This window comes from Hippocampus zosterae, chromosome 12, assembly GCF_025434085.1.
Source record: "Hippocampus zosterae strain Florida chromosome 12, ASM2543408v3, whole genome shotgun sequence".
In the NCBI taxonomy this organism is placed as follows: domain Eukaryota; kingdom Metazoa; phylum Chordata; class Actinopteri; order Syngnathiformes; family Syngnathidae; genus Hippocampus; species Hippocampus zosterae.
Window position 1 is genome coordinate 14,202,276 of NC_067462.1, and position 16,685 is coordinate 14,218,960.

The window sequence follows — 16,685 nt, forward strand, 5'->3', positions numbered from 1 at the left end:
GTGTATGACACTGATTGGCGAAAACACACCACAGAAATATTTCCGACGCTCATCAAACACGACGCACAACCATGTTCCATTTGGATTGGTAAAAGTTGCATCAGATTTGTCGGATTACTTGTACTTGGGGACAATATCTCGATATTCGTACGGGGGGCACTTCGGTTTGCATTGTTTCTAACATACAGGTATGACATTTCAAAGTTACGTGCAACAAATTTCTTTGCAAAAAGCTGGAAAGATGTGTCATCATGCAGCACACACACACACACACACAATATATATATATATATATATATATATACTGTATATATATATATATATATATATATATATATAATAAAATATTAGAATGCACTCTTTGTAGCGGAGCATCCAAAAATACCAAATTAATAATTTAGGTTTCATTCTGCCAGTCGGCTTGTGTTCCAGTAACACTGTTGACTATACACAAATGGTCTGAGTGTCTCACTGGCAGCCTGCTGATATTTAGTGAACATTTACGCCCAAGTATTCCCTCACTTGTTGACGCACTCATCAGCCGTCATGAGAGCAGAATGCAGATGTCAGAGGGTTCTGATGACAAAAGGAGGCCCATCTATGATAAAGTCAGGAAAAAAATCAAGAAAAAGAGATTCTCCCGACAGAGAAAGCGAAGAAAGAGCGAAAGAAGCGACCGTCTCCCTTTCCGCAGAGTTAAAAGGTGGCCCTCTGTACAAATGAAACTCAATTTCACGCCACATTATCCTTCCCTGTTCTTTTGCCTGCCTTTCATTTTCATTAAGACCAGAGACAATCATAAATTAATAATTACTGCCGATTGTCTAAGCGCAAGCCACAGCGCTGCAACCGTCCACCACCCCCCAACCCACCCATTTTGCGGACCCCCAGGCCCCCCAATCCGTCGCCTCTGTGGGCCTCCATGTTCATGCTTGCAAAATGTTAATTTAGGTAATGTGGCCGCAGCCCTTGTCAGATGAAAGTGTTTTGTATCTCGCCTAATACATAATGGTCCATCTGATTAGATGACACCGGGTCTATCAGACCGTCCTAATGTGCGCACGTGCAACCGCACCGCCTCTATGTTAATAGAGTTGAACAGAGAATTACCTCTTGTGAGGCTTACCTTGGAGTATAAATAAAACATGGTGATGTTTTGCAGCCTGAAAACAACAAAAGTGGGTTTTTAATTGTCCTGTCAACATCTTTTTTTCATTCATAGTATTGTAACTAATTTGAGTGGCAGGCTTTAAAACCTCATGTGAAACCAAATAAGTGGAACAACAAATCCATGTTAGCAGCTACACCGAACAGATCAACTGTCACATGACCTCAGGTAGCCCCCCCGGATTGATCCCAAGCTGATTCTTGACGGATAAAAAATGTTGTGTCTGTTTTTTGTGTTGGTGAACACTGCACCCTAAACATCCTGTCAGTTTCAAATTCACCCAAAAACTATTTCAAAAATAAAATGAATACACAAAAAGAGTCATTGACTGCTACGTACAAAGCCGGTCACCTTTACCCAAAGGTGGGGGCGTGACCTGCAAAAAACGGAAGTTGTTCGCAGTCAGAATTCTGCAATTTCAGTTTGCAATCAGAGAGCTGTTGCGGTATATCTTCTTGTTTTTTTTATTATTATTATTATTCTCCTTCAAAGTTCATTTAAGCTACAATTCCCCGATGGCACTTGCAAAAAACGTGAATCTGGAGCGCCAAGTGAAGCATTTTAAAACGGTACACAGATGAACTACGATACCGATGCTCTTGCTAGCGAGACGCTGTTAAGTGACGTCACCTGCCTCCGCGGCAGACCTCTGCTAAGGTAGGCAGCGATTTCCTTTTCACAAACCCTCCGTGAGCCGTCACCTTACCGTGGTGGAGGGGTTTGCGTGTTCCAATGATCCTAGGAGCTAAGTTGTCTGGGGCTTTATGCCCCTGGCAGGGTCACCCATGGCAAACAGGTTCTAGGTGAGGGGCCAGACAAAGCACGGCTCATAGACCCTAATGATGAATACAATAGATGGACCAAGGTTTCCCTTGCCCGGACGCGGGTCACCGGGGCCCCACTCTGGAGCCAGGCCTGGAGGTGGGGCTCGTTGGCAAGCGCCTGGTGGCCGGGCCTACACTCATGGGGCCCGGCCGGGCACAGCCCGAAGAGGCAACGTGGGTCCCCCTTCCCATGGGCTCACCACCCATGAGAGGGGCCAAAGGGGTCGGGTGCAATGTGAGCTGGGCGGCAGCCAAAGGCGGGGACCCTGGCAGTCCGATCCTCGGCTGCAGAAGCTAGCTCTTGGGACATGGAATGTCACCTCTCTGGCAGGGAAGGAGCCCGAGCTGGTGTGTGAGGCAGAGAATTTCCGACTGGATGTAGTCGGACTTGCCTCCACACACAGCCTGGGTTCTGGTACCATTTCTCTCGAGAGGGGCTGGACTCTCTTCCACTCTGAAGTTGCTCACGGTGAGAGGCGCAGAGCATGTGTGGGCATGCTTATTTCCCCCCGGCTCAGTGCCTGTACATTGAGGTTCACACCGGTAGACGAGAGGGTTGCCTCCCTCCGCCTTCGGGTGGGGGGGACGGGTCCTGACTGTTGTTTGTGCATATGCACCAAACAGCAGCTCAGCATACCCACCCTTTTTGGAGTCCTTGGAGGGTGTGCTGGAGAGTACTCCTGCTGGGGACTCCCTTGTTCTGCTGGGGCACTTCAATGCTCACGTGGGCAATGACAGTGAGACCTGGAGGGGCGTGATTGGGAGGAACGCCCCCCCCCCCCCGATCAGAACTCGAGTGGTGTTTTGTTATTGGACTTCTGTGCTCGCCGCGGATTGTCCATAACGAACACCTTGTTCAAGCATAAGGGTCTCCATATGTGCACTTGGCACCAGGACACCCTTGGCCGCAGTTCGATGATCGACTTTGTAGCTGTATCATCGGATTTGCGGCCGCATGTTCTGGACACTCGGGTGAAGAGAGGGGCAGAGCTGTCAACTGATCACCACCTGGTGGTGAGTCGGCTCCGATGGTGGGGGAAGATGCTGGTCCGTCCTGGCAGACCCAAACGTATTGTGAGGGTTTGTTGGGAGCGTCTGGCGGAATCCCCTGTCAGAAAGAGTTTCAACTCCCACCTTCGACAGAGCTTTTCCCATGTTCCGGGGGAGGCGGGGGACATTGAGCCCGAGTGGACCATGTTCCGTGCCTCTATTGTTGAGGCAGCCAATCTGAGTTGTGGCCGTAAGGTGGTTGGTGCCTGTCGTGGCGGCAACCCCCGTACTCGCTGGTGGGGGTTATCGACAGCTGCAGCTGACGGGTATCGACTGGCCAAGCGGAACGCGGCTTCGGTGGTCACCGAGGCAAAAACCCGAGCGTGGGAAGAGTTTGGTGAGGCCATGGAAGCCGACTTCCGGACGGCTTCGAGGAAATTCTGGTCGACCATACAACGTCTCAGGAGGGGGAAGCAGTGCACCACTAACACTGTGTACAGTGGGGATGGGGCGCTGCTGACTTCGACTCGGGACGTTGTGAACCGGTGGGCAGAGTACTTCAAAGACCTCCTCAACTCCACCAACACGTCTTCCTTGGAGGAAGCAGAGCCCGGGGACTCTGAGGTGGGCTCTCCTATCTCTGTGGCTGAAGTCACCGATGTGGTTAAAAAGCTCCTCGGTGGCAAGGCCCCAGGGGTGGATGAGATCCGCCCGGAGTTCCTCAAGGCTCTGGATGTTGTGGGGCTGTCCTGGTTGACACGTCTCTGCAACATCGCGTGGTCAACAGGGAGAGTGCCTCTGGATTGGCAGACGGGGGTGGTAGTCCCTCTTTTTAAAAAGGGGGACCGGAGGGTGTGTTCCAACTATAGAGGGATCACACTCCTCAGCCTCCCTGGTAAGGTCTATTCAGGGGTGCTGGAGAGGAGGGTCCGTCAGGAAGTCGAGCCTCAGATAGAGGAGGAGCAGTGTGGTTTTCGTCCCGGCCGTGGAACAGTGGACCAGCTCTACACCCTTCGCAGGGTCCTCGAGGGTATGTGGGAATTCGCCCAACCAGTCTACATGTGTTTTGTGGACTTGGAGAAGGCGTTTGACCGTGTCCCTCGGGGAGTTCTGTGGGGGGTGCTTCGAGGGTATGGGGTACCGAACCCCCTGATACGGGCTGTTCGGTCACTATACCACCGATGTCAGAGTTTGGTTCGCATTGCCGGCAGTAAGTCGGAATCGTTTCCAGTGGGGGTAGGACTCCGCCAAGGCTGCCCTTTGTCACCGATTCTGTTCATAACCTTTATGGACAGAATCTCTAGGCGCAGCTGAAGCGTTGAGAGGGTCCGTTTTGGGGGCCTCAGTATTGCATCCCTCCTTTTTGCAGATGATGTGGTGCTGTTGGCTCCTTCAAACAGAGCTCTCCTACTCTCACTGGAGCGTTTCGCAGCCGAGTGTGAAGCGGTTGGGATGAAAATCAGCACCTCCAAATCTGAAACCATGGTCCTCAGTCGGAAAAGGGTGGAGTGCCCCCTCCGGGTCGGGGGGGAGATCTTGCCCCAAGTGGAGGAGTTTAAGTATCTTGGGGTCTTGTTCACGAGTGAGGGCAGGAGGGAGCGAGAGATCGACAGGCAGATCGGTGCAGCGGCTGCTGTGATGCGGACGTTGTATCGGTCTGTCGTGGTGAAGAAGGAGCTGAGCCAAAGGGCGAAGCTCTCAATTTACCGGTCGATCTACGTTCCAACCCTCATCTATGGTCACGAGCTATGGGTCGTGACCGAAAGAACGAGATCCCGGATACAAGCGGCCGAAATGAGTTTTCTCCGCAGGGTGTCCGGGCTCTCCCTTTGAGATAAGGTGAGAAGCTCGGTCATCCGGGAGGGGCTCCGAGTCGAGCCGCTTCTCCTCCACATCGAGAGGAGCCAGATGAGGTGGCTTGGGCATCTGATTCGGATGCCTCCTGAACGCCTCCCTGGTGAGGTGTTCCGGGCATGTCCCACCGGGAGGAGACCCAGAGGAAGACCCAGGACACGCTGGAGAGACTATGTCACCCAGCTGGCCTGGGAACGCCTCTTGATCCCCCGGGGAGAGCTGGAAGAAGTAGCTAGGGAGAGGGAAGTCTGGGCTTCCCTGCTAAAGCTGTTGCCCCCGCGACCCGGCCCCGGATAAGTGGTAGAAGATGGATGGATGGATGGATGGATGGTGTATGCTTGCAGGTGCGGTAACAGGTCGATCGAGAGTTTGGTTTGCTTGAAAAGCAGATCTTAGTTTGGATACCCCTGCATTAAACGCTCTGTGACGGATTAAAATTTAAAAAATATATTTAAATAAGACATCTAAGCAATTAAAACTTAAAAAATAATAAGGAATTAAAAAAATAGTAATTGTAAGAGGTTTTACATTGAGTTTACTTGTTTTGATTTGGCAAATAATTTAGGAAAATTTTGATTGCTTTGATTTCTTATATTTAAAACGACTTTTGATTTTACGAAATAGAAACGTAAGAAATTAAAATAATTACGGTGAAATGATGTAGTGTTTTTTTAAAATTCGGACTAATCTGTTTTTAAGATTCAGAATGTTTTTCCTCCTCACATTTGCCTTAATTAGGGTTTTTTTTTTTATGTTTTGACACAACTGTAATGATTGTTTTAAAATGTAATTGTAATTTCATGTTGTGTTTAATCTGTAATGCATATTCATTTTTTTAGATATTTTGTTTACGCAAATGTTTTTTTTTCTTATATTCTATTTTTGTTTAAACACACAACTTGTTGTGATTCATTGTTTTCTTCTTGAACAAAAATCCCTCGATGCTTCTGTTAGAGACGTTTATTTGACCGCAGAAATGTTGAGAGTCATGGGTCAGACGGTAGCATTCTTGCGATGATGCAAAAACATGACTGAAATTCGTGAAGATTGATGTGATTGGTACACTGAAAAAAATCAATCCTTTAGATTCACTTCATTCTAACGCACGACTGTTGTGTAGGATCATAATGCATTGAACCAAAGTTACTCTTCTTTTTTTTTAAATGTTTTTTTTTCTTTTTCCTCCCCTTCAGTACGTCATGTCAATCACTTTTGACCACTGCAGTGATGCAACTCATTGCTGTACATTTTGCTTGAAATATGATCTAACTTCAACTTCACAAAGATCGAAACTGAAATTCCTTCTAATTTAGCATTGTCTTGTATGTGAAGCTCAAATGTGCGAGCAAAAGGATGAAAGCTGTGGTAAATTTTTTCATTGAAGGAACCCTAACCCTGGAGAACCCACGGGGTTAAATTTGGCCCCTATAAATTCTGACTCATACTCAAATGCTAACCTTAAATCCCAAAGGGTGAAATTTGGCCCTAATTGTAAATTAGGATTAAAGCATTAAATATTTGAAAAAAACATATACAGGTATTTTGGGTGTTCAGTGAACATATAGGAGTCATTTAATGTAAAATTCATAATTTTCCAAAGAAGAAAAGGGTTCTTGGGTTCTCCAGGGCTAAAAAAAAAAAAATGGGCGCATGGTTGTGTGTGCTGTCCGACGGGGTGACATGGAATAATCCTGATGTCTCGATGAGAAAATCAAGTACAAAATGCTTTGCATGCTTTGAGTGTGTAATGAGTGGCACGTTCTTTAAAAAAATAAAAATAAGGCAACAACAATGCACATTTGGTATTTAAAGTGTTTGTGCCTCGTGGTCAAATTTGTAGCAAGTTGCATTTATTACAAAATGTGCAGTGATAGGAAACATGTAGCTGCGGGGCCCCCGGAGTGCGTTCATCACATAAAGAGAAATAAATATAATATCATAGCGCACAGGAAGTGAGTACAAAAAGCATGTGAAACACTGAGTCATTAAACGGATGACTTCTTTCACTTGGGGGGGGGGGGCGACTTGCGGGCGTTCATGACTGACCGCACGTTGTGTGTCATATTGCTCTTTCAAGGTTGGCTGAAATTTAAACCTTATTTTGCTTAAAAAAAAGGAAAATAAGAAGCTTGAAATAGTGCAGTCCTTGAATGTGAACAATGTGCCATTGAATTATGCAACAATCGGTCAATTATTCATTCGGGTGGCTGTGTTACAGCCGTGCTTTAAAAAGCATGCAAAATGGGAATGTGCCCGAGCATGCTGCGTCAACACTTTTCACTCAGAAATGCTTACGGGAGAAATTTGTCTCTCCATGTCGATTTCATATTCCGTGTGCATTTTAAGAGCGGCAACTCTATAACCATCCCTGTGGACTTTGGATAATTAGTCATGACGAGAAACATAGTCATTGGAAAAACAAATGCAACCAAAGTGTAAGTATAATAATTGAATACATAAAGTTCTAATACAAAAAGAGTTTGACGGAAACGCAGGGGGGGGGGGGGGGCGGGTGCGGAAAATAAAATTGAAATATACTTTAAAATATCAAATAAAAATGCTGGGGAGCTTAACTAGGGCTACATTGATTTCTGACGGGTCTAAAGCACCCTCTAGCTTCGGTGTAATTTATTTCCACGCTAAGGAAGCTTGCTTGTCATGCTACAGCTCAAACCTTCTATCAGGCCATGTTTATAAGCACCCTTTAGGATCCTGGTCACTGCAGGGGATTTGCAGATTTTTTTTTCTTTTTAAACTCCTAATATCACACAAGTATCATGATATTTTGTTCGCACATTAATCAATGGGAGCAGTATTTGTAGCAAGGGTTAGACTATTGAGACATCATGGAATTGATGCAACATTTTCTATATACTGTACAGTAGGTTTTGTGCAGGAAGCCGATCAAAAACAAGACTTTGAGTAAAGTTTGTTATATCGGATGGCACAGTACTGATATTTAATGCTGGCACATTTAAAATGTACAATTTGTAACATGAAGTTACTTCATGCAGTTGAAAGACCACAAATAATCATTTATTGACAGCCATCGTAGTCATGTACTCATTTACATATCGGGTCAACGCTAGTATCAGCGGGGATGCAATAATTGTATGTTGTATTAACTTCAGTGTTGACATCATGCTTTTTTCAGTTGCTTTGTAGTTTGACAATACTGAGAATGTGGTTGATCCGACAGTATGCGGTCTGGACACCCTGAGAGATAACAATAGCATGGGTGCCTGTTTTATGATGGAGTAGTGCTGTAACCCAGTGCACTCAAGTTGTAACGGACTATGCTGACACTATCCCAAAGTTTAAACCAGACATGGTGAATGAGCATTGACTTTTGCTGGATGCACATGGAATAAGATGTCAACAAAAGTGAAGCTAGCCCCAAGTATAAATGTTATGCTTTTTCTAAGATCTTAAATGTTTGTAAAATAAAATTTTCAAAAATCCGCTCCTGCATTGTGTGATTTTAGTCATTGTAACAAATTCATTTTCACTTCTTTACTTGGCTTTTAAATATCCTAAATGCTTTGAAATGTTTTTAAATGGCGGAACAGTGGGCGACTGGTTAGCACGTCGGCCTCACCGTGCAGATTTGCAGGTTTCGATTCCGACTCTGGCCTCCCTGTCTGGAGTTTGCATGTTCGCCCCATGCCCCCGTAGGTTTCCTCCAAGTACTCCGGTTTCCTTCCACATTCCAAAAAAAATGTGTGGCAGGCTAATGGAACACTGAAAATTGTCCCTATGTGTGAACGTGTGCACGGATCGTTGTTCGTCTCTGTATGCCCTGCCATTGGCTGGCAACCAGTTCAGGGTGCACCCCGCCTACTACCCAAAGACAGTTAGGATAGGCTCCGGCATGCCCGTGACCCTTGTGAGGATTATCGGATTCAAAAATGGATGGATGAATATAACAATGACAAAGAAATGTTTAGATTTACTTTGACCTTCCAGTGCCCCAGATGCATGGCAACTTGAGGCTTGGTTGACCACTCTTTGTGTGTGCATTCCCGAGAGTGTGTGTGGAGGTGTGTGTTTGGAATCCACTTGAATTAGTGTTCATTTGGTGTTAAAACAGAGAAAGTGAACAGTGTGCGGCCAACCAAAGAAAACCGACACTCAGTGGGGTCAGTTCAAACACAAGCATGCACACGCACGCATGCACATGTTCACAAAAACAAGGTTAAGCAGTTTTATTTCGTAATTTTCCCTGAAACAAAAAATTCTGAAATCAAATATTTAAAGAATGCAAAAAACTAATTAAAAAATGTGTAAAACAATATTTGGTAACAAAGTAAAATAAAATAAAAATTAAGAGTTTCAAAATAAACGGGACAAAAGACAAAAAAGTACATAAAATAAAAAAAATACAAATAGAAATGAAAATGTAAAAAAAAATCAAGAACAGAGGAAGAATTCCAATGATTTTGTAAAAATCATTCAAATAAGTGTTTCTATATGAGCCAGGAATGCAATGCGAATGGATGGACAGGACCTGGGGGAACGTGACATTGTCTTTTAAGAATTGTGCGAGGTTTGTGTTAGTTTAGATTTTGCTTTTAGCCTTAGCCACACTGGCTAAACGAGGAACAAAATGCTCCTCATTGCTTTCTATGGTCTATATTTGATTCCACAAAGCATCTGCTCCACACAAGTAAAAGTTTAACACGTATGACTCGTCGTCACGGCGTGGACGAATGGTTCCACGCGGTGTTCCTGACAGCAGCGCCGCTCGTTGTTGGCCCTCTCTCTTGAGTTGCTTTAATAAAGTTGTGCGTCGAGCGGGAAGATTAATGGACGCGCGAGGAGATGCAGGACGGAGTGGGCCCGCCGCCATCTGTTCCCTCTCCTTTACAGCTCTCTTAATGGAGAAGCAAAAAGCAAACAAAACACACACACACACACACACTCTCAACTAAACACAAAACATCACTTTATATAACAGGAATGAGAGCTGCGTTTTTGTATTCCTCTTGTTGGATGTGCGTGTAACACGACTGCTGCTGCTGTAGTGTGCGTGTGTGTGTGTGTGTGTGTGTGTGTGTGTGTGTGTGTGTGTGTGTGTGTGTGTGTGTGTGTGCGTGTGTGTGTGTGTGTGTGTGCGCGCGCGCACGTTTGCGAGTTTGTGTGTGTGTGTGTGTGTGTGTGTCCATGCGCGCGCGCACGTTTGCGAGTTTTTGTGTGTGGGTGTGTGTGTCCATGCTTACCTTTCAACCATGTTGGGCATAAGCCACGATTGTGAGCTCTCCACGAAAGAGGGAGTGTGTGTGGAACGCAATGAAAAAGAAACGTGTTCTCCAGGCAAAGTGGCGCTTGGCGTCGGCTGAGACGACAAAAGCGTAATCGTATTAAAGCAGAACGTCGCCATTGTTGTTGAGTGACTGTTTGTGTAGCATTTCTGAAGGGAAAGCACGCAAACGTGGGTATGATGCAGGTATGCGTGTGGTCCTATTAGTGTTTTACACGCTAATGACGGCTGAGCTTGCAGTGATGCCCACGGCACTTTTAAGAGCTGTCTGCCTAGTTCACAATATTTACTGTGATGGAGCTTAATGGCTCTGGGATAGACTGTTTTGTATTATTTTTGTCATGTTTTAAAAGCACTTTACAAGTTTCCCACCATGATTGAGAGACTACACATGCACAATCTCAGGAGCAAAAAGGATCTCGAGTAGATCAAAACGTTCTCGACTGCTCCGTTTTGAGCCACAAATGTCGACAGCTGTAATTGCAGAACTGAACATTTTGAAATATGAAACTGAAAATGTATTTTTAATACTTTCAAAACATACAATACATCCTGATTTATATAGTGCTTTTACAACAGTGTAATAGTGTTCGAGTTTGCAGGAGTTGGAGTTCGGTGGTCAAGGATTTGTGGGTTTGATGTTTAGGTTTGTGTTCGGGAGTTTATGGTGACATTAATGGACACTTGATTTTCTGATGAATGATGACTGACGACAAACTTGGGAAAAAAAATCGAAGGATTCAGTACTGACGGAGGTGGATGTTCATCCGTCACGGACCAGGTGTAGTCCCGATGGGCCCCTCAGTCTGTCAGTGACAAATGCCTATTTCACTGATGGAATCATTTACTCGGCTTGCTTGGGTAGATTACATTTACTACATTGGTAGTGGGTGGCAGTATGCACCAGAGACAATAGAGCATGTGCAAGACAACAACTAATTCATGAGCGAAGAGATCAGAAAGTAAAGTGAAGCTCCTCTACAACGAAATCATGTTTGCAGCAAGAATTTTTTTCACAACAGGTTTTTTTCACTGTAGCAAATTTGATTGCATGAAGATTTTTTCACACTAGGGGGTATTTTAGGTTTTAGGTATGTAGGCTTCGTTGTAGAGGAGTTTCACTGTAGCTTTAAATACAATTTTACAGATACATTGTTGTTTGTGTTCGGAAATTCCCTCTAATTCTTGCTCACGACTGGGTGTGCGTGGGAGTTCGGAGAGACAGAGTGTGCTCCGCGCCCCAAATTTCTGAATACAGCCCATGTTCTTAACCAATCTCCTGCTCGAGTTTAAAATGGCTTCATTTGTTCTACTTGACACACTGGCACACCGTGCCCCCACTCGAAGTGCCTGGTGAACGCATTGGCACTTCCATTTCAGAAGGTGGCGGTAATGAACCAAGAGATGTTTGCCAACCGCCAAAATATAGAAGAACAAGAAGGCTACTGATGAATGACAGGCTACGGAAAAAATGTAATAACTCATCTACCTTCGCAGCTAGGCAGTTTTAGGTTTACGTTTATAGTCGTTGCTCCGAGTGAGGTGGATTAGGGTTGTGTGGCTCGCATTAGGTTTGGGGTTTAGAGCTTTGTGATACATTAAGGTTTAAAGCTTGGTGGTTAGATTTAGAGTTAGGGGTGACAATCCTTAGGTTTACAGTGGTTCAGGTTAGGTTTTGCTGTGAGGATTAGTTGGTCAGAGTTAGGTGTTGTGGTTAAATTTACATTGGCTTGGGATTCAAATTAGGTGCTTCGGGTTGGAGTGAGGTACCTCACGTGGGGCTTAGGAGTTAGTTAAGGCATGGGGTTAGGTGGTCGATCATCTTTAATAGTGCGCAGGAAATTCATTTACTCGATCGCAACTGAGAGACAGTTAATGTCCATCAGGTGAAAAAGGAGCAATGAGAGATTTATTCATTCAAGAGGACAAAGCACCTGGTCGCATTAAAGTCGGACATTTCTTTTAAATGTTGCCCATAGTGTGTCACATTAAATGTGAGCATACGTCATCTCCCTCTGTATCGAAGTAAAGACATCTGTACGACATGATCAAGTTTCCTCTGTTAGTCACAATGCAGTAATTGAGCTCGGGAGCGGAGACGTGATGTGCACACTGAGGGGAGAACTGAGAGAGTGAAACACACCCAACCCCTCCGTAGAAGCTCATCATCTAACTTTGCAATTCCTCTGTACACATGTGTGCACGCGTGTATACACACACACACACACACACACACATACACAGACTGAACCTCAACCAATTTATAATATTTTTTTTTCCTGTGGAACTTAAGTTAATCACCACATATCTCATTTTTTGGGGTGTATTTTTCATGCTATTTTGCTAACGATTAGTTTAAAATGATGTTCAAGTTTTTGGGGATCATAACATGAAGCAACACAATATTGGGCCGGTATAAGACTACGAAACCAGTAGCTCGAGTGTCACACGTGCTTGCAAACGATGGCTTTGCCACCTTGGCGACTTTTCAAGTGTTTATGACACTATAGAGTCCAAAGCTAGGACATTGTTTCGTAAATCTGTCTGGTAAACGTGTGTTACTAAATACACAAACAGGCAGAATTGTGTGTAATGGCAACATCCCATGTCTTATTGTCTATTCAAAAGAAAAATGATTGAGAAGTATGTTGGCCCTGAGACATAAAAAATGACTGGACTACTACAGTGCTACGGATCCATTGGTTATGCCGCGAGCAACTTATGCTGTGAAAGACAGGCAGGTTAGCGCAATAAAAACGTACACCATGCCACTGCTGAAGTTGGCTGGAGTGAGCCAGAGGCCGTCAGCAAAGTAGCGACAGAGGTGTTCATACACTGCTGAGATGGGCTTCATTTACCGTACTGCCGGACAGTTAATTTAATGATCATTAGCTGGTGACAATAAACACAAAAATTTAATTCTGATCTGAGTCGGAAAATGATGATTTGATGGTCACGTTTTCATACCCACTTGACTCTTTACTCTTTCATTTGAATCATCACCAATTTCTGCCCAACCCAATGCTGGACTGGCATTACACATCCTCAATTAATGTAATGTATGACTTGTTTGTACTCATTTCTGTGGAAAAAAATGAGTTTGGTGGCTATGAAGGGCGAAAAAGTCTCAAGACTGGACTGGCAGAAGACAAACACTTTATTTGTAACTTTTACATGCTCCGTCTCTGACTTTGTTTGGCTCACGCAAGGTGTATCTTGTTTAACGCACTTATTGCGTCAAATGTACAGGTGGCCTTAAAAGGTCAAAAAGGCTACAGTGGCGGAAAACATTACTCAAACGCTAAACCGTCCATAAAGACATATTGTATGATTTGTTTGACTCCCTTGCTCTTTACTGACGAAAACAAGTGATGGGTCAAAAAGGTCAATACTGAATTAAAAACGTCAACTTTAGTGTTATAATGAGGTCTTTTTGCCGCTACCAGATCCCAATGCTTCGGCAGCATACCTTGCCTTATTATGCTGCTTCCACATTCCAAAACTGAAATCCAACTGGATTAAAAATGAATAGGACCTTACGTGGATCACCCCCTTTCATCTCACTTGATACAATTAAAAAATATCTCTTGCATGTTCAAGAACATGGTGCTTTACAGACTTAAAATAAATCTTATACTAATCTATGGGGGAGAGTGACAAGTGGAGGCCAAGGTTCCGATGCAGGCACTTAGCTGAGTAGGAAAAAAAAGCAAGAGGGTGGGTGGGCCTTACATTATTTATATGTACTAATGGCGTTTGGCAGCGAATGTGAATGAGCAAGTGTACAATCAGATAAAATAGACACACAGCAGTAATCAAGGACATTTGCTCCTCCTCGTTGGGGTCAATTGGAGTCACTTTAGCAACGTTTCAAACTCTGCCGCTACATTATGTTCTTTTAATGGAGATGACGAAAACCAACGCCGGCGGTGGGGAGCAGAAAGTAAAAGATTGCCCCAGCGAAGCGGCCCTGACACTTCCCGCTGCGCTCAGAGATATTATTGTTGATCTAGCACACGTGGCCACGATGCATCTTGCGCTAAAAATGCTTTTGCTCAACAAAAGGAATCCATTAGTCTCATTGTGGCACCCTTAAGCCCAGCAGCGCACTGAGGGGGGTCCTCGCCCGTGAAAACAGGGGAGTGGCGGGGGGGGGCACATGTGCCTCTCATTTCCGATGGCGGTCCACAAGCATCCTTCAACATTGTAAAGTTTACCATGGGAGAGCTAGAGTGTATTAAAATGCCCGAAGAGGAAAGCTAAAGCATGTAAACGCTGGCAGCTGCTCTTGCTAAATGTTTGTACAGTCGACCAAGCAAGACTCCGACTTTAGAACCAGACTCTGTGTACAGTACCCCAACAACATTATGAGCTCTTTCATGTGCCCACTAATGGGAACAACATGACCGCTAACACTAACTTCGACGCAAAACGTCAACAACCAAAAAAAGCCAAAGCAGTTAGGTGGCAAGGTTTTGTGTGTGTTTTTACGAGGTTGTAACCACGTCTAGCTTAATTAAGGCAGAGAACATGAGTGATCTTATAAGGTGACATTTTAGGAGAGGAGTTACAAGATGCAAAACTGAGGGGAAAAAAAAGGCGGCTAAAGTGAGTTGATGTAAGACGAGGGTGCTTTATGTGCAGCACCCACCAGAGTCTTCCTGGGGCCAGTGTGTACATCATATTGAAACCAGGACTTCCTTATTTAGAAAGTAAATCTGAAAGAAGAAATAAAAATAATAACAATGACTGCACATTGGTGGCACAGTGGTGAACTTGTTCGCACATCCCCTGCACAGTCTAGAGGAGTTCTGATCGAGGAGGCCGTTCCTCCCAATCACGCCCCTCCAGGTCTCACTGTCATTGCCCACGTGAGCATTGAAGTGCCCCAGCAGAACAAGGGAGTCCCCAGCAGGAGTACTCTCCAGCACACCCTCCAAGGACTCCAAAAAGGGTGGGTATGCTGAGCTGCTGTTTGGTGCATATGCACAAACAACAGTCAGGACCCGTCCCCCCCACCCGAAGGCGGAGAGAGGCAACCCTCTCGTCTACCGGTGTGAACCTCAATGTACAGGCACTGAGCCGGGGGGAAATAAGCATGCCCACACATGCTCTGCGCCTCTCACCGTGAGCAACTTCAGAGTGGAAGAGAGTCCAACCCCTCTCGAGAGAACTGGTACCAGAACCCAGGCTGTGTGCGGAGGCAAGTCCGACAATATCCAGTCTGAACTTCTCTGCCTCACACACCAGCTCGGTCTCCTTCCCTGCCAGAGAGGTGACATTCCATGTCCCAAGAGCGAGCTTCTGTGAGCCCTCTAAACTTGCAAGCTAGCTGGTGGCTAGCGCCTCTTGTCTTGTCTTCCAGCCGGGATTTATATTTGCAGTTTAAATATGTCGGATGCGTATGCATAACAAAGATGCATCTTTATTTCAGCGGTGCATGGTTTCATGCATTTAGTAGAAATGCCAACAGTGACACATTTATTTTGACTTTACAGGGACCTTAGGGACTCCTCCCACATCATCCCTACTGCGCTTCATGCCTACCAAGGCACTACTGCATGTATGAAAATGCCTGTAAAACCGCTTTTAATGATGATACACATAACCTATCCAACATTTGGGAAACAAATGCTCCATCTGCGATCATCACAGTAAACTCTATTAAGCCGTCTTGACGTGCACGCACGGAAAAAAAAAAAAACAACAACAAAAAAACGGCGATATGATTTGACAATGATTACAAATCCACTTCCCCAGCTGGCTGCCTGGAGCGTCTCCATTTGTCATCGACTATTGTCTCCAATTATATGATTAGCTCTGAACACTCCGCCACGTCTAGAGAGCTCTCGTGCGCTGATTCGCAAACAAAGTCATTACAACGCGTATTCACACATATCAAATAACAAAACAGATGGCCAAGCGTGCTCATCGCCTGATTTGTTTTCTCCACACGAGTGGTAGGAAAGAAGAAAAAAAACATAAGTATTCTGCCCGTTTGGTTTTGGTTGTTTTTCTTCTTAATGCTGACTGTTTTTAGTCATGTACGAGAAAGAGCAGCTGGCTGTCGTGTTTGTCAGATCGGATCTCATGAAAGACAATCTTGTTTTCATTAATTTCTTGACAACAAAGGGACTTGTTGGGGAAGATTTAAAATTACAGCGGGTAAAGCTTCTGGATAATTCATCACAGCCATTTGACAGGAAACTTAATTGTTTTAAAATGCCAGTTGCTGTATGTTGCATCTGTTTTTTTTGGGAGGGGAGAGGGAAGGCAGGGCAGAGGTCTTCTTGATCTTGCTTTGTTTATTTTTGTGATTATTCTTGGGCCGAATACTCACATTATTTGAAGGTGCGTTCAAAATTTCGGTATGCGTCGCATAAAAACACATTTTGTTCAGTCACGTCAACTAAAAGTAGACCCACAAAACAGGCTCAAAGGCCATGACCCCTAGTGTTTCATTTTACTTTGATAATAACATAGGCCTCTTTCGAAGGTAGATTTAAATCGAATAAGTAAGAGATGCAATGGCCGTCTGGACGCTCAGGTTACTCTCATCTGACATACACATCATCAGGCAACAAACATC